Here is a 24,118-nt window from a genome sequence, read left to right on the forward strand (position 1 = left end):
AGTACAATATAATAAATCTGTTCTGTGTAGGCCACTAAGTTTATGGTAATTTGTTACAATAGCAACAGTAAATGAATACTATTGCCTTTGCTCCTTCATCAAAGATCAGTGACTATATTTCAGTGGGTCTATTTCTGTGCTCTCTATTCTTTTCAATTGACCTGTGTGCCTATTATTTCATGTGTACCATGCTGTCTTGATTACTGTAGCTTTATAGTTAAGTTCTGAAATTGAATAGTGTTCTTCTTACTCTTTTTGTTGTTGTTGTTGGCTATTTTATAGTCTTTTGTCTTCCCATATAAACTTTGGAATAAATTTGTTGATATCTACAAAATAGTTTGCTAGGATTTTGATTAGAATTGTGTTGAAGATCAAGTTGGAAATACTTAACACTATTGAATCTTGCAGTTCATGAACATGGAATATATCTCCATTTATTTAGATCTTCTTTAATTTGTTTCATCAGAGTTTTGTGGCTTTCCACATATGGATCCTGAACATAGGTTGTTAGATTTATGCTTAAGCATTTGCTTTTTTTGTTGTTTTCGGTGCCACTGTAAGTGGGATTTAAATATTTTTCAAATTCCAATTGTTCTTTGCTAGTATATAGAAAAGCATTGACTTTTGTATATTAACCTTGTGTCCTGTAGCCTTGCTATACTCACTTATTAGGTCCATGAGGTTTGGGAGTTTTTATTGTTCTTGTTGTTTTTGGTTTTTGTGTTTTTGGCAAATTTGGGGGATTTTTAACAGAGGCAATCACATCATCTACAGATAAAGACATTTTTTCTTCCTTTCTAATATGTATAACTTTTATATCCTTTTCTTGTGTAATTGAACTAGCTAGATCTTTCAGTACAATGATGAATAGCAGTGGTGACAGAGGATGCCCTTGACTTGTTCCCAATCTTAGAGGTAGAGAATCTAGTTTATTACCATTAAGTATGTTAGCTGTACAGTTTTTGTAGATTTTTTTTTTATTAAGTTGAGAAAGTTCTCCTCTATTCCTAGTTTACTGAGAGATATCATCATGCATGGGTGTTGGATTATGTTAAATGCTTTTTCTGCATCAATTGATATAATCATGTCATTTTTTTTTTTTTGTCTTTAGTCTTTTGATCTGGTACATTGATTGATTTTCAAATTTTGAACCAGTCTTGCACACCCGGAACATGGTGTATGATTCTTTTTATACATTGTTGAAACTGATATGCTAATATTTTGTTGAGGATTTTTGCATCTATGTTCATGAGAGATATTGGTCTGCAGCTTTCCTTTCTTGTAATATATTTGTCTGCTTTTGGTGTTAGGTTAATTCTGGTCTCATACAATGAGACAAGAATGATTTTAGAAGTGTTCTTTCTGCTTCTATTTCTGGAAGAGACTGTGAAGAATTGATACAATTTCACCCTTAAATGTTTGGTAGAATTCACCAAAGAAGACATCTGAGCTTAGTGCTTTTTTTTGGAGGGGGAAGGTTATGAGTTTTATTTTTAAATAGATATTTTAAAAAAAATAGATAATGGCTTATTCAGATTATTTATTTCTCTTTGTGTGAATTTTGGTAGTTTGTGTCTTTCAAGGAATTTGTCCATTTCACCTAAGTTATCAAATGTGTAGGCATAGAGTTGTTTGTAGTATTTCTTTATTATCCTTTACATTTCCACAGGATCAATACTGATAACACCTCTTTCATCTGATATTGATAATTTGTCTTCTCTTTTTTGCTTAGTCAGCCTGCCTTAGAGTCCTAACAATTTTTTTGATCTTTTCAAATAACCAGTTTTTTATTTCATTTATTGTTTTATATTTTATAACTTCATTGATTTCTGTTCTAATTTTTATTATTTCTTTTCTTCTGCTTGCTTTAGGCTTAAATTTCTATTCCTTCCTTAAGTAGTATATGGTTGACTTTTCTTAAAAGCCAGAATTAACATTTTATAATTTTATGTGGAGCATTCAGTATATTTACATTAATTTTAATTTTTTGTATATATAGAATTATTTATACCATCTTATTTTATCTGTCTATCTCTTTCTATGATTTTCTTCTCTCCTTTCTTAACTTTCTTTAGATAGATTATTTTTCTCATTTCATCTTCCCCTTACTAGTTTGGATTTCTATTTTCTATTTATTTCCATTTTGTAGTTTTTACTTTAGGAAGTTAAATTTACATACATTTAATTTACATACCTAATGTATTATAGTCTAAAGTTAATGAGTATTTCTATCCTCTTTCTGAACTAGTCAAGAACTTAGAGTGCTTTATTCCAGTCTCCTCTCTCATAGTAAACGCTATTATTTTGGGGAATATTAACTCAACCTTTTTTTTTTTAATGGTTTTATATACTTGTTATATTGTTGTTATTTTATTTTACATAGTTAATGTTGATTTAGATTTACTCACATATTTATTTTTTCATTGCTCTTTATTTTTTTTATCTGTAATCACGTTTTTTTTGGCCTGAAAGCATATCTTTTAGAATATTATTTAGTAAAGATCTGTTGGTGGTAAAATCTATCAAGTTGAGAAATTTCTCCTCTGTTACTAGTTTATTCCTGATAGGAATAAACCTATCAGGTTTTTTTTTTTTTCTGGAAAACATCTTTTTTTTTTTTCTTGAATGATATTTTGCTGGCAATGGGAGTGTAGGTTGGCAACTGTTTTCTTTCAATCCATTAAAGATATTCCCCTGCCTTCTGTCTTCCATTTTTGCTGTTGAGGAGTCAGATGTCAGTCTAATTCAGGGGTCAGCAAACTATGGCCTACCTGTCAAATCTGCATTACCACCTGTTTTTTTAAATAAAGTTTTATTGGGACACAGCCATACTTATTCATTTATGAATTTTCGATGACTGCTTTTACTACCATGGTAGAATTGAGTATTTGCAACAGAGACCATACAGCCTTCAAAATCTAAAGTATTGGGCTTCCCTGGTGGCGCAGCGGTTGAGAGTCTGCCTGCCGGTGCAGGGGACACGGGTTCGAGCCCTGGTCTGGGAGGATCCCGCGTGCCGCGGAGCGACTGGGCCCGTGAGCCACGATTGCTGAGCCTGCGCGCCTGGAGCCTGTGCTCCGCAGCGGGTGAGGCCGCGATGGTGAGAGGCCCGCGCACCACGATGAAGAGTGGCCCCCGCCTGCCACAACTAGAGAAAGCCCTCGCATAGAAACGAAGACCCAACACAGCCATAAATAAATTAATTAATTAAAAAAAAAAACTAAAGTATTTACTATCTATCCCTTTACAAAAAAAGTTCACTGATCCCCTATTATGGTTCCATTTAATGTAATCAGTCTTTTAAGATGATATTTCTGCAATTTATAGTGCTCTGCAATTACAGTATGATTTAGCTAGGTATGGACTTTTTATGCTTGGAATTTGTCGAGCTTCTTGAAGGTAAGGATTATTGTTGGTTATTGGTTCTGGCAAAATTTCTGGCAAAATCTTGCTTCTGCTACCTCTTTTCTCCTTTTTAAAAGGCAAATTGTCTCATTCTATGCTCCATATCTGTAATATCAGTCTTGTGTAATTTTCACCTTTCTGTCTCTTCATTCTACATTCCAAATAATCTTTCAGATTCACCTTCCAGTTCACTTATTATTCCTCTAATTTAGTCTGCTATGCAGTTAATACAATCTACTGAATTTTTAATTTAGTTATTATAATTCTAATTTCTAGAAGTTCTCTTCATTCTTTTCCAAAAATGCTTGTTCCTTTTTTATATATTCTGTTTTTCCCTGCTCATATTTTCAAGCTACTCTCTTATTTCTTAAACACATTAAGTAAGGTTTTTTCATAAGCTGTAATTGATAATTCATGTATCTTTATAGTCTTTTTCTGCTGTATGTTATCTCATGTAGAACATTACCTATCAGAATTCTTTGAGACCTTTAATGGAGGTAAATTCTTCCAAAGAGCATCTGTATTTGCTTGTGTCTGGTCTTTGGGGGCATGACTAGCCCAGGACCACCTGAAGCCATAGTGTTATCCATCTGAGGATTTCTGGAGGACCTAGCCAATGTAAATTGGCCTATAAGGCCTGGGGGTAGGTATTTGGTTAACAATTTTCAAGGAAGAATTATTTCCCTCTTTCATTAAACAGCATGGTTTAAAGCAGGCAATTTTCCTTTTATTTTGGGTGGTGTGGGGAGTTGAGGATTCAGGGAAGAAGGAATTTGGTTTGTTTCTAACTCACCCTTAACCTCTTACATAGGAACACTTCTGGGATCCTGACTTCACTTAGTTTTCATTTGCTTTGTAGTCATCTTATCAATAAAGAGGTGGGAAAAATTATTCAACATTTTTAGTTTTTAACACAGAGTAAGTTAGGATATCTCGTCTGCAATATTGATGGAAATGAAGGTCTAAATCCTCTTATTTAAATATGAGCATACTCAGGTCAGAAGAAGGCAAGTGACTTGACTGAGATCACACAGTTCTTATTGCCCAGAATAAAAATTTACTGTTCGATTTACTGTTGACACCAAATTCTTTTTAAAGAATGTTCTTTACAAGAAAAAAAGTTTTTAAGAAAAAATTTTTAAGGAATCTAGAATTCAGAAAATAATAATTCCTGGGATAGAAGTAAATATCCATCAATATTCCATAGGGTAGATTACTTATTAAATAGATAGTCAAATAAGTGCATTTCAAGCCACAGAAGACGGTCATTTGATTAAAGATTTTAATCAGATTTGCGGTCATTTCCACCTCAAATCAGTGTGCCTCAGACAAATGCCTGTGTTTCATTTAAAATTTTCCCAGCTGCCCTACTTCCTAAACACCAAGGGAATCACCAGCTGCTATCCTGGTATTTAAACCCAAATCGCTGGCATTATCTTTACTTTCAAATCCTCCTTCTTCCACATATACTCATTTATCAACTTTAGCAACTTCCTTTGCTCTGTCAGTCCCTTGTTGGGGCCTGGTTACTTCCTGATTAGAATATTGTCAGTTTCCTCCTGACTTTCTAGTCTTCTACATCTACCTATAAAGTTTCCAACTTTATATAAAACACATGTACACATACATAAACTGCACAGTCACTACAATTAGTCTATATATTTTGGGGGGCATCTTTTATATAAATAGAGAGAATCTGAACAGTGATTCCTTTGGAGAAGAGGGTTCTAAAATTAGAGGAGATAGTAAAAGAGATTTTGCTTTATGTGTGATGTTTTGTTTCACATTTTTTTAGTACAAAGAAATTTACCTTGTACTACTTAGGTAATATAAATTACAGTATAAAGAAAATGCTTATTTTCATTGTCATAGCAATGTCTCTAGACTTCAGCCCTTTATAGTGACTCTTCATCCCTATGTACTTTCGGTTTGTCCACAGTTCCCTCTTTAACAGTTAGCCCTTGAATTTTGTGACCTATTTCATGGGTCAGGACTTCCCCCCTATTTTTTCATGCCATCTGCTTTCTGGCTCTTAAGCAGAGAAAAATTCATGCAAGGTTCACACTCTCTGCACACCTATCAGGGTGGGAGATTGAACACAACTTTTTAAAAATAGCTTTCGCATTATTCTACTTTCAGAAGTAATTTTCTAAGTGTTGTCTTGACCCTTTCTACACACCTTACCTTTCTGTTCTCTATACTTAGTTAATATTTTCCACAATGCACCTTTTCCTCTACCTTGTCTAGAGTCCTAGAATTTTCAATTCTTAATCTTTACCTTGTAACCTTCAAACCCAAATCCTGGCTGTACTGGTGGTTGTCTCTGTTTAACTGTATCCACTTTCAAACAACCATCTGAGTCAAGGAATTGTCCAGAATGAAGCCCGGAGAGACATAGAAATAGAAAATAGAAAGGTCAGGTTAAGAGATATAGAAGATAGAGTGAGAAAATTCAAAACACGGAGTTGCAAAAGAAGATAGTAGAGACCATTGGGAAGACAAAACATTTGAAGAGACAATGAATGTAAAAGACATAGATCCTCATATTCTAAAAGTACAACAAACATCCAGAAAGTTTAAATAAAAAGAAATACACTTAGATATATTTATATTACAGTGAAACTGAAGAAAACCACAGGCAAAGAGAAAGTTTAAATGTAGCCAAAGAGAAAAGACAGAATATCTAATGAAGGATAACCAAATAGTCAATGGCTGATTTTTTAATAAGACAAATGTCTTTAAAGTGCTGAGAGAAAAAGACAATTAACCTTGAATTATATACCCAGTGGAAAATTTCCAAAAACAAAGACAAAATAAAGGCAAAGACTGAATGTTTCATAAACAGAAACTCAGTAAACTACCTTCTGAAGTAGTTTACTAATACTTACTTCAGAAAGAAGGAAAATATTCTCTGGAAGACAGTTTGAGATTCAAGAAGAATTGTCAGCAATAAAAGCGTTTAACATACAGGTAAATAGGAAGACAATCTGTATAAAACAATAATATAACTGTATTAGTTTTCTATTTCTACCATAGCAAATTGCCACAAATATGGCTTTCAAAACCACAAATTTATTATCTTATAGTTCTGTAGGTTAGAAGCTGACACACGTCTCACTGGGCTAAAGTCTTGGTGTCTTCAGGACTGCATTCCTTTCCAGAGGCTCTAAGGGGAGAATTTGTTTCCTTGCCATCCCCAGCTTTTAGAGGATGCCCACATTCCTTGGCTCATGTTCCTCTTTCTCCATTTTCTTTTTTTTTTGGCTGTGTTGGTTCTTCGTTGCTGCAAGCTGGCTTTCCCTATTTGCGGCGAGTGGGGGCTACTCTTCGTTACGGTGCACGGGCTTCTCATTGCGGTGGCTTCTCTTGTTGCGGAGCACGGGCTCTAGGCGCATGGGCTTCAGTAGTTGTGGCATGTGGGCTCAGTAGTTGTGGCTCACGGGCTCTAGAACGCAGGCTCAGTAGTTGTGGTCCATGGGCTTAGTTGCTCCGCAGCATGTGGGATCTTCCCGGACCAGTGATCGAACCCATGTCCCCTGCTTTGGCAGGCAGGTTCTTAACTGCTGCACCACCAGGGAAGTCCTCTATCTCCATTTTCAAAGCATCTTTCTGAGTATACTCTGTAGTCACATCTCCTTCTGATCAGAGCCAGGAAAGATTCTCTGCTTTTAAGGATTTATGTGATTGGGCCCAGGATAATCTCCAAGTTAATCTCCCCATTTCCAGATCCTTAACCTTAATCACATCTGCAAAGTCCCTTTTGTCATGTAAGGTAACTTATTCATAGATTCTGAGAATTAGGATGTTGATATTTGAAGGGGGCTAATGTACTGCCTACCACAATGCTATCTATTGCTAATTTTTGGAGTTCATACTCTTCTGGATAAAAATATAAAACCACACTGAAAAAGTATTGATCAGATGGGTAAGAAGCCTTAATATGTTAAGGATGTAGGTTCTTCCCCAGTTTATCTATGGTTTCAAAGCAACCCCACCCAATAAAAATCTCATAAGGTTTTTCATTAATTTATGAGGCTGATTCTGAACTATATGTGGAATAGTGAATGTCCAAGAAAGGCCAATAAATTCTCAACAGGGTAGAATAAAGTGGGGATTCTTGTCCTCCTACATCATGAGATTTATCCTAATGCTATAGTGATTAAAACCATTCAGTACTGGTAGGAATAGATACCAGGAATAGAATAGAAACCCCAAGCATCTTTCCACACATATTGGAAACTTGATGTATGAAGACATGGCAATACAAGTCAATGAGGAAAGTCTGTATTTATTCAATACATGGAGCTTGGACTATGGTTTACTGATACGGAGGCAATAGATTGCATCCTTCCTTCCTACCACACAAAAAATTAATTGCTAGGTTTTATTAGCTGGGTATGCTAGCTTCCTTAACGCCCTAGATTACAGTGAATCAACACTGAAAGGATTTTTTTCTTATTTGTGTCACATACCAATGCCTATTTGTGGGGGCAGATGTGTTGGTGCTCTGATTCTCATTGTCATTCACAAACCCAGTCTTCTTCCAACTAGTGGCTCTGCCATCCCTTTGATTTAGTCTACTCATGCTTCCCCATCTGGCTGGCAGATAGGGCAAATAGTATTGAGGACTATGCAGGAAATTTTAGGGCCCAAAGTACATTCTATGGCTCTACCAAACTACACATCTGGCTAGAAGTGTAGTCTTTTGTACCATTAGAAAAATGAAATGTGTCTCTACTACATAAGTGAATTACGTAGTTAAAAGTGAAGGCAATTCCAAAACTTATAGAAAAATATAGAATATTTTTAAGAGCTCAGAGCAGATAATATTTTTTAAACAAGAAAGATAAATACAAGCCATAAGGGGAAGAGTGATACGTTCAAGCATATTAAAATTAAGAACTTTTGTTAATTAATAGACCGCATAAAGAAACCTAAATGATAAGCCACAAAAGGTAAGAAGTTATTTGTTGCACATAATAGACAAAGGATTAGTTTCCAGAATATATAAACTAGTACTAAAGGTCCTTAAGAAAATTTTAAAAATCCAGTAGTACAAAAAAGGCAACAAATATGACTTCAAGGAGATGAAACACAAATAGGCAATGAACATATGAAAAAAAATGTTCAACTCCTTTAGTTGTTAGGAAAATGCAAACTGAACCTCAGTGTGGCTTTAATTTCATACCCATCAAAATGGCAAAAATTGAAAAGTCTGACAAGGTTAACTACCAGCAAATATGTGGTGAAAAGGGAACTTTTAAAATGATGCTGGTGGGTATAAATATTGGTGCAAATATATTGGAAAACAATATAAAATTAACTTATAGAGTGGAATCAAATCCAGCAATAACAATTATGGACAAAAGAAAATCAGATCACTCACACATGTCAATCAGGAGATATGTTCAACAATGTTCAGAGTAAATTTTATTGTAATAGTGGAAAAAACAGAATAGTAAATAAAATTCACATCTGTTGATAGGATAAATAAAGTGGGGTACAGCCATAGAATCCGCAACTGTGAAAGTGAATGAACCATAACACACACACACACACACACACAGAACATTTTAAAAACAAAGTTGAGGGAAAAATGAAAATTATGGAATATTTATAATTTGACTTCACCTATATGAAGTATAAGAACAAACAAAACTAAAACTATTGTTTTAGCGTATGTATGTATGAGGCCAAACTATGAAGAAAAGCAAGTAAATGAGAAACACAAAATTTAGATCTGGAGCTACATTTGGGCATGATGGAAACCAGGATGACACATCAAGAAAGGGAAAGAGGGGGGCTTCCTTGGTGGTGCAGTGGTTAAGAATCCGCCTGCCAATGCAGGGGACACGGGTTCGAGCCCTGGTCCAGGAAGATCCCACATGCCACGGAGCAACTAAGCCCGTGCACCACAGCTACTGAGCCTGTGCTCTAGAGCCCGCGAGCCACAACTACTGAATCCTGCACGCCTAGAGCCCGTGCTTCGCAACAAAAGAAGCCACTGCAATGAGAAGCCCGTGCACTGCAACGAAGAGTAGCCCCTGCTCGCCACAACTAGAGAAAGCCCACACGCAGCAACGAAGACCCAAAAAGCGGCCAAAAATAAATAAATAAATACATAAATTTATTTAAAAAGAAAATCACCTCAAAAATAAATAAATAAATAAATAAATAAACATTTATTTAAAAAAAAAAAAAAAGAAAGGGAAAGAGGGGACTTCACAGCTATTGATAATGTTCTATTTCCTAAACTAAGTGGTGAGAACGTGAGTGTTCATTTTATTATTTTTCTTTAAATTTACTTATTCATAATTTTAAGAATAAAATATTTCACAATAAAAGATGAAAAAAGGAAAGAACTTATTCAATAAATATTTTCTGAAAAACTAAAAATATTTTTTAAAAACATAGCACTCTGCCTAGCACAGAATAAATGAAAAATATGTGTTAGGATTTATTATTGTTGCTATTACATCTTCTTTAAGTCTTCATTTTTGCCTCTGATTCATCTTCTCCCCCTTGACTGTGTTCTCCTTCATTCCTGCTACCACTTGGTAGTATATTTCTTACACTCTTCTGGTGGTAGCCCATAATATCTCAGGACCAGGAATCCTGAGACAAAAGGAATTTGGATCTGGGAAAGATTTCACTAAGTATGTTCCATAGGGAAGAGGTAGGGCTACAAATGAGGCTGTAAGTTTAACATCTGAAAGTAATTGGCTTTTAACTGCAATAAACTGTAGGATGTAAAGTGAATCTGATAGGAACTGTTTAGTAAGAGTATGGGATTCTAAGTATAGAAAAAAAGAACAGAGCCAAATAAGATTACAGATTGTATGTAATTGTTTGTATTAAAATAAATTTGTATTATAGTTATGTTAATAAAATAGTTTATAGAGACCTATGCATTCTATAATTGGGATTTCTCTGAATGTGAGAAAGATAATAAGGAAGTAATTTGGTGCAATAAACCAACACTATGCAAAATTTGTATCCTCGAAAATCTTTGTTGAGTTCTAAACAATGGAATTTCCTTAACAGTAGATGCAGATTTTCACTGAGCACTGAGAGTAAGGAAAACATATCAAGCTCAGGATTCTAATCTACAAAGGCTTAATGGCTTCTTAGTTCTTTTAGTCTGGGATTGAAATGGTCTAACAGTTCTCAAAGGCAGGATACCACTAAGTACTAAAACCAGGTAATAGAGCACATTAGCCAGAGAAGCAAAGTCATTTGGAGATTATATATTTATATACACAAATAAATACACATGTATGTATGTATATGTATACATATAATTTTTTAAGGGATTTGACATTACACAATTGTGGAAGGTGATTGGGTAGTCTCTGTAAGGCTGTTGCCTTTGCCACTGATGCTGAAGTTTGAAGTCTGCAGGGAAAGCAGATTCGGGAAAAGAAGATGTAAAGTAGAGGATTACAAGAACAAGCTGGAACCCACAAGAACAAGCACCAGCTGGCCATTCTTGTTGCTCTGATATGTTGATATGAGTATCTGCAGGAGAAGCTGGCATTCTTCATCACCTGGCCCAAGAGTTTGAGAAGCTGAAGAATTAAGGAGAAGGTGGAACCGCTGCAGCCCTGACTACTCATCTGTGCCAATGACATAAGCCAATAGATCAACATGTGTGAGTTTTTAAACAATGGCTGCTGCTTTGCTTCTGCCCTCCAGCTCTTGCACAAGAGCTTCTCTTGTAGCCAACTCTAACGGGCAACACAGTGGGAACGGAATTCTGGGAAATGTAGTTCAGTTTAGCCACATTGACACATTACAAAGCCACCACAGTATCCTGCCCTTGACCCTTGAACAACACAGGGGTTAAGGGCACCCACCCTCCCTGCAGTTGAAAATCTGCCTATAACTTTACAGTCAGCCGTCCTATCTGCAGTTCCACATCCACGAATTCAATCATCTGTGGATCAGTGTAGTACTGTATAGTATGTATTTATTGAAAAAAATCCGCATGTAAGTGAACCCAGGCAGTTCAAACTCACGTTGTTCAAGGGTCATCCTTGGCATCCTGACATATCTTCTTAAACTGTACTTAATCTCCAAATAAAAGCAATAAAAAGTTATGCATAACATGATACACCTATTCTGCACATAACCAAAGGAGGCTAACCTTTTCCTCGGAAGACAATATAAAGTCCTTGTTTTTGTCTGTGACTAATGTTCTTTCCTTTTCTAGTACAGGGGTTGGGAAACTATGCCTATAGGCTAAATTTCAACCTGTTTTTGCACAGCCTGTGAGATAATTTTATTTTTTAATATTTCTATAATAATTTAATGATAATATAAATAAGTTAAATAGCAAATAAAATAAAAAATCACATATATTTTATAATAATGTTTTTAAATAAAGTGTTTTCAAAAAAAGAGAAGATGCAGCAAAGACTGTGACCCACAAAGCCTAAAAAAGTCTAAATTATTTACTCTGTTGGCCCTTTGCTAAAAGAATTTTTACCTATTCTAGCTAATTCATACTCTTCTTTTGTTATGCTATAACTGAAATATTGAGAGGTAAAGTTAACTACTATTAACACATGTTAGATGGTAAAGGTATGAAAGGGGACGTAAACAAAAAATATTTGGTCAACATATGCACAAACATATTCATATCAAAATATCCAAAAAAACTCATAACTATTACAGTTCTCATTTCTGCAACTGGTCACTTGGTCAGAGCTAGTATTTATAACCACCTTCTTTCTCTAGCTACTCCATAATCCCTTTGCCATCAGCAAGCAGCTCAGCTGATCATGGTTCCCTGTCTGGTGGGGAGAGCCTAACTTTTATTCCTGAAGGATTTGAGCTGGTAACAGTCCTGCCTAAACTTGATTGTGGTAGTTTTCCATTATTTTAATCACAGGGCATAGAAATTCCTGTAGAGGATCTCCTGCATCCAGACATATTCCTCCATGTTTCCATCGTGTAGTAACAACCTAATTTCCATTGATAGGATCAGTTACCCGAGCCAGTGGCTTCTTTGCCTATTGGTTCACAAGCATGTGAGCTCAGAGTGACTAGGTGGCAGTCTCAGCTTTCCATTCAATGGAATCATTATTGTGTCCCCTGATGGAAGCTATCCTCTCCTTGAAAATAAGACCTCTAGACTAATAAAGCCTAAAACCATGGATATGGGAAGCAAAATTTTTGCTACAAGATCACTAGGGGTAATCGTGGGAGAAACTACTCTCATTTCCACCTCTTAATTCCTGGACCTGTGAATTCTGGCTATGAGAGAAACAGGATCATACAGTGGGCATTTAACTACATCCTGAAGGGCACTGCTTCAACTCAGCAAGGTGTTGCCACTCAACTGACACCATAACTGGGTCTCAAAAGACTGTTCCACCATTCTATCAAGCCAGCTGCTTCAGGATGTTGGGAATATGGTAAAAACAGTAAATTCTATCAGCATGGCTTCATTCCCACATTTCATTTGCTGTGTAATTACTTCCTAGGTCAGAAGAGATGCTATATGGAATCTCATGACGGTGGATAAACATTCTGGTAGTTTTGCCTAAAGATCTGCAGGTAGGGAAGGAAGTCTATATCGAGAGTAACTGTCTAATCTGTTAGAAATAAGTGCTGCCCTTTCCATTTTGGAAGCAATTTTATATCAAGTTTATGCCAGGTAGCTGACTAATCCCCACCAGAGGTGCTATATGAGGGTTTCTGTGTTGGTCTTTGCTGTTGGTAGACTAGGCATTCAGGAAGAGCCAAATTGGCCTTGATGAGTGAAAGGTCTTGCTGAGCTCGTGTAAAACTTTCATCCTTGCTGTTTTGTTCATGAATGTATCGGGCAATAGCAGTAATGTCTGGGGAAGCAGGCTGATTGAAATCTGTATTTTATGGTCATCTTATCCACTTGATTATTAAAACCTTCTCTACTAAGTCACCTTTTGTTGAGCATTCACATGGGATGTAAATATCTTCACACTCTGTGCCAATTTAGAGAGGTTTATTCACATACCTCTTCCCCAGACTTCCTTCTCACCAATTTTCTAATCATGTTCCATCCAAGTCTCTGGCCATCCAGCCATAACCCATGAGTCAATGTATATCCACACCTCTGCCATCTCTCTTTCCAGGTAAAATGAGCAACCAAGTACACTACTCTGAGTTCTGCCACTTAGAGGATTTCCCTTTACCAATGTCTTTCAGAGCTGTCCCAGAGTGAAGCTGAGGTGCTACAACCATAAACTTTTGTGTATTGCCTGCATATCATGCAGAATCATTGTGCTGTAAACCAAGCCCAAGTTTTTTCTTCCTCAGTCAATTTGTTATGAAGAACTCTGCATGAGGTCATAGGTGTGGACTGAGAGGGAAAGAGAGGCCAAGAAAGAAACTACAGTCTTTTTATAACCTAATCTTGGAAGTGACATACCATCACTTTTAGTGTATCTATTGGCCACACAGACTTACCCTGGAATAATGTGGGAGGGGACTACTCAAGTATATGAATACCGAGAGGCAGCCATTGTTGAGGACCATCTTAGGGCTGGCTACCAAACAAGGGGAAACCAAAGTTAGGCAATGTGGCCTAGAATCATTTACCAGAATATCAGATGTGACAGATTCCAAACTGTGACTGAGTACATTTTAAAAGGCAGAGATTGTGATTTTTTTTTTTTTAACTTGGATTCAGATGCTATATAGTCCATATTGATTTTTTTAATCTAAAGTTTGTTCATGTTCTCATCCTCTTTCAAGGCTAAGGCTCACTGTTGACGTCCATCTTCATACTTTCCTTAATAGGTTGCCAGAACCTGATGATGAGATTCTTCAAAACGCAATCCCTAGCTTAGTTGGAATTTAAATATTCCAATATTATTGCTTTACTTTCAACACTCTTCCACACACACTCACCTGCAAACTTAGTCTTAAAAGGGCTTAATGATATGTACTACTTCTAAGTTTAAGTAAATTAATTTTGTTTTAGAATAGTCCTTGTCTTTCTTTAAAGAGCTAAAACACCTTATATCAAATTCAGTTTTGGAAATTAGTGCGCAAGATCAGGCATTTGGTCTATCCACACATCCATCCATGACGTAGTACAGTAGTTCTAATGCTTGGACTTATACTAATATTTCATGGGATTCTGTATAGTGATTTAGCCAGTTCTGCTAAGAGACTGAACTAGAATGTGGTAGTGGAATGAAAAGACAGAGACAGATGCTACAGGTATTTTGAAAGGTAAGCAGGAGAAAAAGATTTAGCAGATAAAAGAAGTTAAAGATGATTAAAAAAAAAAAGATAAAGTGACTCAGATTGAGAAAAGGAGAGTAGTTTTGGCCATGACAGAAGTAAGGAAATTGAAGGGGGAAGCCAGGACAATATGGAATTGTATGCAGGATGTGGTGAGTTTGAGATAATGGCAGATCACCCACTGAGAAGTTAAAATTTAGGAATGAGGCCTATGTGAGAGATTGGAGTTATGAAGATAATCTTTTCAGGCAATTTATTATGCAAATATTTGCCAAATCTCCATGACAATAAGCACTATAAAAGCATGAAGATAAATGTGGAGCAAAGGAAGAAAACTAACATTTATCAGGCATCCTAACACACGATAGACAACCTATTGGAAGAATTATGTTTTGTTATTCTCCATTTTTAGGGTGCTTTAGAATTTTTCTGAGTGATTAAGTAAACTGTTTCTGCCATATCAAAGTCCATGTTATCTTAACTACGGCAGTCTACCTCACTCTGTTCTCTGTATGCTTATACTCTTATAATGGAAAAGAATGCATATGCTAAAATAACTTTGATATAAAGCTGCTTGCATCCAAGTTCTAACAAAGGGGCTTAAAGCAAGGACCATCAGAATCCAGATGAGAAAGATAAACTCTACTGGCTCATGGTGTTCAGGGAAATCTCAGTGGAAGAGGTGGCATTGGACCTTAATCTACAATGATGGGAAATAATTTGAAATAGAGATGGGAAGAAGAATGTTCCAGTTTTACAAAGCAGAAATAACAAATGTAAAGGAGTAGAAAAGCTAGGACGTTTAGAGCTTTGTGACTGGCACAGTTAGAGTATTCAGGGAAAATATTAGAGATAATATCAATTGTAGATAATCTAGGGCCTTAAATACCAACCTAAATCTGTAAGCTATTCAGAAAGCAAAGGGAAGACATCAAAGGCTGTTGAGCAGGGAAATGATGTAATTAGTGCTATGTTTTAGGAAAATTATTCTACCTCCTGGCCACAACAATTGGTTCAGTATGGTTGAATGACAGAAAAAGAACCTCTCTTTCCTCAGGACTTGAAACATGGAGAGTGAGCCTGAAGATGCTGGGAGCTACCATTCATTCATTCATTCTTTCATTCATTCTTTCAATATTTATTAAGCATTTACTCTGTGCCAGGTATTAGTACATGTCTGGGTTCTGGAGATAAACAGGATAGATGATGTGGTCCCTACTTTTGTGGTGCTTATATCTTAGTTGAAGAAAAAGATAAATACAAAAAATAAATTAAATAAAAAATAAATAAGCTAATATCAGACGATAAGTTCCATAAAGAAACTAGAACAAGATAGAAAAATAAAGAGTGACTGGGAGCTTCTCAGATTAATATTGGGAGGTCAGGTTGAATGCTGCTTTGGATAAGGTGATCAAGGTGTATCACTTGGGAGTGATGATATTTGAGTTAAAATTTAAATGATGAGAAGAAAGAATAATTGTCCTGGGCAAGGGAATCAGCTTGGGCAAACCTTCCAATCTGGGTCAATGCTTTGCCTGTTTGAAGTGTAGAAAGAAGATTAGTGGAACAGGATCAGAGTGAATGATGGCAAAAATGGTAGGAGAGGAGGAATTACCAATTCATATTTTTGTATTTTCTTTTTAAATATTTTATGATATGTGATGGTTAATTTTATGGATCAACTTTACTGGGCCAGGAGGTGCCCAGATATTTGACTAAACATTATTCTGAGTATACCTATGAGGGTGTTTCTGGATGACATTAACATTGAATCAGTAGACTGAGTAAAGCAGATTGCTCTCCCCAACGTGGGTGGACCTCACCCATCCTCTGAAGGCCTGAATAGAACAAAAAGGCTGAGTAAAGGAAAATTTGCTCTTTCTCCCTGATTGTCTTAGAGCTGGGACATCAGTCTTCTCCTGCCTTTGAACTCAGACTCGGACTCAGACTTGAACTTACACTATTGGCTCTCCTGTTTCTTAGGTCTTCAGTCTTGGGCTGGAACTATACCATCAGCTCTCCTGGGTCTCCAGCTGGTCAGTTGAAGATCTTGGGACTTAGCCTCTATAATTGCATGAGCCAATTCCTTATAATAAATATATATATATACACACATATATAAACACATATTTAAATATTTACATATATATATCATATTGTTCTGTTTCTCTGGACAACCCTGACTAATACAGGCACTCATGAATTCTTTTGTATTTAAACAAATATTACATTTCAAAAATAAAATATAGACTTTATACTAAAAATAAAGAACAGAGAAACACTGTAAAAGTATTGGGCAAATTCCTTGGGCAAGTAATTTGATTTCAATCTCCTCATTGTCAGATGACAGTAATAATAATCCCTACCTCATGGGTACCGTAAGGAGCAAATAAAATGTGTTTAGAACCACGCTTGATACAACAGTGCCAGTTATCAATTGTCGTTGCCAAAGAAGAGAATCAATAACTGAGTCTTGTTGTCTCCTGAGAGGAAGAGGATCCGGCAAAAGAAGCCAAGAAAGAGTGGAAAGAGAGGAAGCATGAAATTTAGGAAATGATAGCATCACAAAATCTAAACAAAAGAAAATATCAGAGAGAGAGTAGTCAGAAATTTAAACGCTGTGGAGAAGGGCATACCTAGGACCTTATTACATCTAAATTCTATTTACTCTCTTGGCCTATAATAGTCCTGACTCCAGCGGCAGGTACTTATGAACTCACTTTAATGTGTTGACTTGTACATGTTTTAAATCATATTGGTTTACATAACATCTGTGCATTATTTTCCTCTATGTATGGTCTCCTCAAACAGACTCTAACCTCTTCAGAGAAAGATTCATATTTTTCCCCCTAAATAATAAACTTTTTACTTTCTACTCTCCTACATCTTTTCTGAACATACCAGAGCACTCCTCCCAACACACACACACACACACACACACACACACACAAAGTTGGTAGGGACACAACAGAATATCAACAAGGATCTGACCTACAAAAGTCCATAAAGACAGAGGTACAAATATTACATTTGTAAGAAAATTTTCAAAGGACAGTTTATGTTTAAAATTACATAAACTGTCCTTTGAAAATTTTCTTACAAATTCTTTATCCAAGAGCATGCAAATGTATATGCTCCTATCAAGAGCTTTGTTTTGATAAATTCTAAATTGTATACTTGTCACAGAAAATAATGAAACACTATCTCTTTGGAATGTAATATGAGTTGCTCTCTTAATCTTCCAACAGGATATCTTACAGGTATTACCTTAAAGGAAATTTTTTTTAAATAATTTTCATTGTTTACTTCTATTAACTAATTCAGTAAGTGAAATAAGATATTTCCCATTGTTTCTTTTTTTTCTGCTTTATTCAGTTACTTTAGTAATTTCTACCCAGATGAGTAGAAATAAATGAGTCTCTTTTATTTTGAAATAGATCATTTTTATGGTTGCAGGCAATATCAAAGTTTTATAAAAGTTTGGCTTTTAGCCCACCATATCTATAATGAGCATTTTCCTTTTTAAATCCCAAAAGGCAACATTTAAATTTTATATGATGAAGTAAATCATCCCCATTACAATCCTTTCCTTGCTTCCTTAAAGAAACCCAGAAATAAACTTTCATAGTGAAAAAGTCCCAAAGGGTCTTTAAAAATATTGTAATATAGATTTGTGCATGATGAGTATAGAAGATAAGTGATAAGTGATGAAAGTAAATCTTCATTGTGCTATTATATAAAATGACTAATTGTGTATCTTTGAAGTCTTCATCTTGGCCTTAATTTGGAGGACTCACTTTCAGTTGACACTTTGTTTCTTATTTATCTGAGAAAATGGAAGCAATTCACATGCATCCACCACCAAAACAGCAAACTTACCTAAGTCTATCTTTATATTCTGGTTCCCCTGCTGTTACTGGAGATGAACTGTAATAGGAGTCATACCTCCTACCTAAGGCCAGTGCCTCCCTGGATCTTGTCCCCTTATACGCCCTTGACTGCATCTGCAGTTGTCCCTTCTGTCTCCTGTATCATCAGTTTTGGTCATCAAGAAAGCAACTCTTTGAATCTAACTCTCATTCCATATACCTCTCTCTTTCTCTGCGTCCATTCTTAGCAAAATTTTACATTATGAGATTCATCTATACTCACTGTGTCCAGTTCTTCTTTTTCCTTTCCCTTGTGAATTAACACAGTCAGGTTTTTGTCCTACCACTCTTGTCATCAGCTCTTGTCAAGGCACAAATGACCTCCACATTGCCATATCCAATGGTCAATCCCCATCCTCATTTTATGTAGTCTATCAGCCTCTGTAGACATAGAGAATTGTTCTTGAAATACTTAGTCACTTGAGATACAGAAGAACGGTCCCTTGATATTTTTCCTCCCTCACAGGCCATCCCTCAGTTTCCTTTGCTGGTGATTCTTTATTTTTCCAATCTTGAAACTTTGGTGTTACTCAGAGCCAAGTAACTCTTTGAATTCATTCTCTTTGTGACCTCAATCAGTCTAATGGGTTTTGACATCATCTATCACTGATGACTTCCAAATTCGTATTTCCAGTCCAGGCCTCTCCTCTGGGCTCCAGATTTATATATCCAACTGCTTATTCACATCTCCATTTGTATGTCCAACAGCCTTCTTAAAATTAATTACAAATCAACATTTTGATTCCTCTTTCAAAACTTCTGCTTCTTTAGTCTTGTTTCAGCAAATGGCACCTCTATTCTTCTAGTTGCTCAGACCAAGAAACTTGGAATAATATTGATAATACATCCTATCTATGAAAAATGTACCTTAAGAAATATGTCCAGGACCTAATCACATCTCATCTTCCTCCAATACAACCATTATAGTACAAGCCAGCATCAACTCTATTTCCCTTGATCTGCTTTATTTTTCTTTGGAATATTTATCAACACCTGATGTTATGGGTTGAATTGTGTTTCCCCCAAAAGATATTTTGAAGTCCTAACTTGCAGTACCTCAAAATGTAACCTTAATTGGAAATAGGGTTCTTGTGGATGTAATTAGTTAAGGATGAGGTCATACTGCCATTTTGTGGCGTTTAAAATCTAGTCTCCATTAAAGGAGACCAAGACTTCATAGAAAAGTAATAATTCCAGATCAGGGGCAAGAATTATGCAATATGAGCCTGGTATATCTTTTTTTTTTTTTTTAACATCTTTATTGGAGTATAATTGCTTTACAATGGTGTATTAGTTTCTGCTTTATAACAAAGTGAATCAGTTATACATATACGTATGTTCCCATATCTCTTCCCTCTTGCATCTCCCTCCCTCCCAAGCCTGGGATATCTTGATGGATTGGAAACCAACATATCAATCAATGTATCATGATGGGTCTCATGTGTCAAATGGACCTAATCGTCAATATGGTGGGCCTCTAACTGGCCAAAGGTGGAACAATTTGAGAACAAAAAGAATAATTAATACAATTGATTGAAACCATTAAATGCTATCTTATGAATTCAAAATAATATTTTAAAAGAGAGAGAAGTGGGGAACAAAAGAGAACTCTAAGGTAAGAGGGTGGGGCAACATTTCATTGGACACCACTGAAAGTAACTCAGCTCCAACATCTTACCCTGAAGACTGGCAAGTAAAAGGAAAGAGGTAAGCATTTATTCTGCCTCTCCTGTCTAAAGTCCTTTGCAGACTAATCCAATAACCCTATTGATGAGGGAAGAAAAGTTCTTTTTAAGTAAATTCCATAAATTAGTAATAGATGATAGAATTGGAAAAAATCACTACTATTTTCAAACTTTGATAAAATAAATGATTCAAGCAAAAACCATCAATGGATGAACAATTAGGTGAATAGTTGATGGAGGGATAAGGCTGTCAACACTTGAACCCATTGATCAATCTAAGCAGCATTAAAATAGGGCTTAAGACACTGTATGCCTCCTGATATAAAGCACACAGCACCACCTATAAATTATCCTTGCTGTAAAATGCTGAACTTGAACCTAAATAAACATCTAGGGGTAACCTCAATGTTCAGCAAATACAAAGGGAAAAAGGAAAAACTAAATAACACCACAAGAAAGAAAATAGACAAATCCAGACTGTGGGATGTTCTTCAAATCAACTGACCCAGTTGTTTTTGTTGGTTTGTTTTTGTTTTTTTAACATGTCAAAGACAAAGAGCATGAAAAGGAGGGAGCAGAAGAGGGGCAGAGGGGAAATGCTTTTGATCGTAAGAGGCTTCAGGGACATATCAAGAAAATGTCATGTGTGGGCCTTGTTTGGATCCTGATTCAAACAAAACAATTATAAAAAGACATTTTTGAGATAATTGGGGGAAATTTGATTATAGTACTTAGTATTAGATTATATTAGGGAGTAATTGTTAATTTTGTTAGGTGTGGTAATGACATTATAATTATAGAAGAAATATCCATATTTATTTAGAAAAATGTACCCAAACGTGCAGCAGTGAAATGACATGATGTTTAGAATTTCTTTTGAATAATTCAGCAAAGAATAAAGAAGGATAAATGAAGCAAATGTGGCAAAACCTTGATAATTATTGAGTATAAGTGGTGGAGATACAGAGTTCATTGTGTTGTTATTTGCCCATATGTTTGAAATTGTTCATAATAAAACATTTTGGTGTTAAAACATTAGGAAATGCTTCTTCAGAGGAATCAGGGGATGATTCTTCAGAGAATTTCCAACTGGGTAGCAAGGGAGAAGATAGATTGAAATATGTATATGGAGCAAATTGGCAATGAAGAAGGGAGCCAATAAGTTTAGATTCTTCTGCACACAGAGCAGTTAAAGAAGGAGAAACCGCAGCACAAGTTGAGAGAAGATGGTGTGTGCACATATTGTGTGTGAGTTTGTGTATGTATCTGTGTGTGTAGGTTCATGTTTGTGTGTTTTAGGTTTACAAAGAACTGAGCCTTAAAACATTTTGACAGGTCAAAAACAAAATACTCCAATAAAGATGTTTAAAAAAATTAAAAATTAAAACAAAATAATAAAGTGGGTTTCTTGCAGAAAAAAACAAAACAAAAAAAACCCCCAAATAGTAAAAAGTAACATACCCATTATTTTCTAGCATATAAGGATCTTGAGGGTTTGGTTTATCCAAACAGTCTTATCACTTTCTCCCATGTTCACAGTAATGAAACAAGAATAATTGATTTAACTTAAAGCTGGAAACATTTATATTAGACCAAATTCTGGTTTTCTTTTTTTGTCCAGACACACCTGCTCCAAATCCACTTCTCCTGCCTGCACTCCGCATCTATGGCTATGCCCTCTTGGCTCAGAGGGTGAGGTTGATGGGCTCTCTGCCGGCAGCTCTTTCCCCACCAGCCTTCCTGGCCATGCCTTCATCCTGTCATTCACCCACAGAATGTCTTCAGTGACTCCCACTGCTCTTTGGAAGACTAGGCAATCCTTGAGCCTTAGTCTTTAAAGCTTTCCACTGCCTAACTCCAATTCTACTTGTTTTATTTTACTATATTTAATTTCTTACAATCTTCAAATGAACGCTTTGCTCTAGCCAAGTTGTTCTACTTGTGCTTGACCTAAGGCATCTCATGCAACCCTCCTTCCCCAACTTTACTCCTACTTGTTACTGCAGGCTCTGCTTAAAAACCATCTTCTAAAAGAAACCTTCTAGGGCAATGCCCAGTGACTGCTAATTTTTCCCTTTCTCTGAGTTTCTATCAGACTTAACTATGTCAAACACTCAGGTAGGGTTTCTTAATTCATATTTTTATAATACAAAAGATTATTTGCTGTAACGTGTAGCATATGATTATATATACAATAGTACAAATAAAATAGTTAAAGATAAAACCAAGTTTTAATTTCAAAGACATAGAGAAAGATGTATTTGAATGAGATCCAAGGAAGGCAGCTAGCCTTTGGTCATCTACTGCCTGTATAAATTTTAAATGGTTCACGTGCCTATATTTTTACCACTTTTACCAGAATATGTGTTCCTCAAGGACCAGAATGATTAAAGATTAATTGATCAGTTTGGTGTGTCCTTAGAGATCTTCAAAAAGGGAAGACCCATCCGTCCCACATGATAAATATTCATCTCCTGAAAGCAAGACAGTGTTAAATGATCCCCAAAGTACCTTCTAGTTACATCTTTTAGTAGTGAAACTTCCTTCTTTTTTTTTTTTTAAATCTAAGTTTTGTTAAGTAGGTTATATATATATATATATATATTTTTAATATTTATTTATTTATTTGGTTGCGCTAGGTCTTAGTTGCAGCAGGTGGGCTCCTTAGTTGTGGCATGTGGGATATAGTTCCCTGACCAGGTATTGAACCCGGGCCCCCTGCATTGGGAGCACAGAGTCTTAACCACTGCGCCACCAGGGAAGTCCCAAAACTTCCTTCTGCTAACAAATTTCAGTAATGTATAGAGCACTACTGCTTAAAGCATGGTCCCTAGGCCAGCAGCATTGACATTACCTGGGAACATAGTAGAAATGCAGAACCTCAGGCCCTGTCCAAGATATACTAAATCAAAACCTGCATTTTATAAGATGCCTTGGTGATTCACGTTCACATTAAAGTTTAAGATAGATATATATATATATATATATATATATGTACACACACACATACATATATACCTATTTTAAAATACTATATATGTAAGCATGCATATGCTTTTAAGATATTGAAATGTTTAATGTATACATTAAAACAACATATCAATAATACTAAGGAAAATGTTTTTTCAAGAAAAGGATTATAGTTTACCAAAGTATAAACCATTTGATTTTTGCTCTTCTAAAAATAGAGTGCATCCAAAATAAATGTTCAGAATTTTCACTGGCAGTTGAAAAATGTAGCACTTAGATATTTAACAGATATCTTTTCATGTGTTCATTACTTTAATCATATTTTAAACCTATGTGCTAGATTACTTTTTATTAGCAAAACTCCAGCATTTTGTTCAATTTTTTCTTAACAGTCCTAATTTGGCTCCTGGCAATCAAAAATAAAAGCAGTTTCATTACTTATTTTCTTGGCTTATTTACCTATTGATATATTTTAAATGCCAGCAGCTATGTTCATATTTCATTTGCATTATTTAAGCTACAAAACAATAGTTTTGTTATATATTTGTAAACTTCCCTCTAGCATCAAAAAAAAAAATGATTCTTGGTGATACAGCTGAAGATTTCCATGAAATTTCAACCTCTCTCTTAAATGTTTCAAATTGCCATTAAAAAAAAAAAAAACCCTGATGCCTAATAAGAACCTGAAGTATAAAAAAACAAACAAAACAACTAATACTAAACTTTCATTGGGTTATTTGTATGGAAATATGTTAATATAAATGTTTCAGACATTACATGAAATTTCTAAAAATCTTATATTTGTATTTGTATGGAAATATGTATGGAAATATGTTAACATAAATGTTTCAGACATTACATGAAATTTCTAAAAATCTTATATGTTCTGGTATA

General features: G+C 35.5%; 1 long non-coding RNA gene across 1 annotated transcript; it reads right to left on the minus strand.

Moving 5' to 3' along the window:
- Positions 1-252: 252 nt before the first annotated feature.
- Positions 253-23,877, minus strand: LOC309612527. The gene is made up of 2 exons (XR_014235250.1): positions 3,234-23,877; positions 253-2,931 (listed from the first exon to the last, which is right to left on the minus strand). It is a non-coding gene; the product is annotated as an uncharacterized lncRNA (long non-coding RNA).
- Positions 23,878-24,118: the final 241 nt, after the last annotated feature.

Source organism: Balaenoptera borealis (assembly GCF_965194805.1).
Source record: "Balaenoptera borealis genome assembly, chromosome: 15".
Lineage (NCBI taxonomy): Eukaryota > Metazoa > Chordata > Mammalia > Artiodactyla > Balaenopteridae > Balaenoptera > Balaenoptera borealis.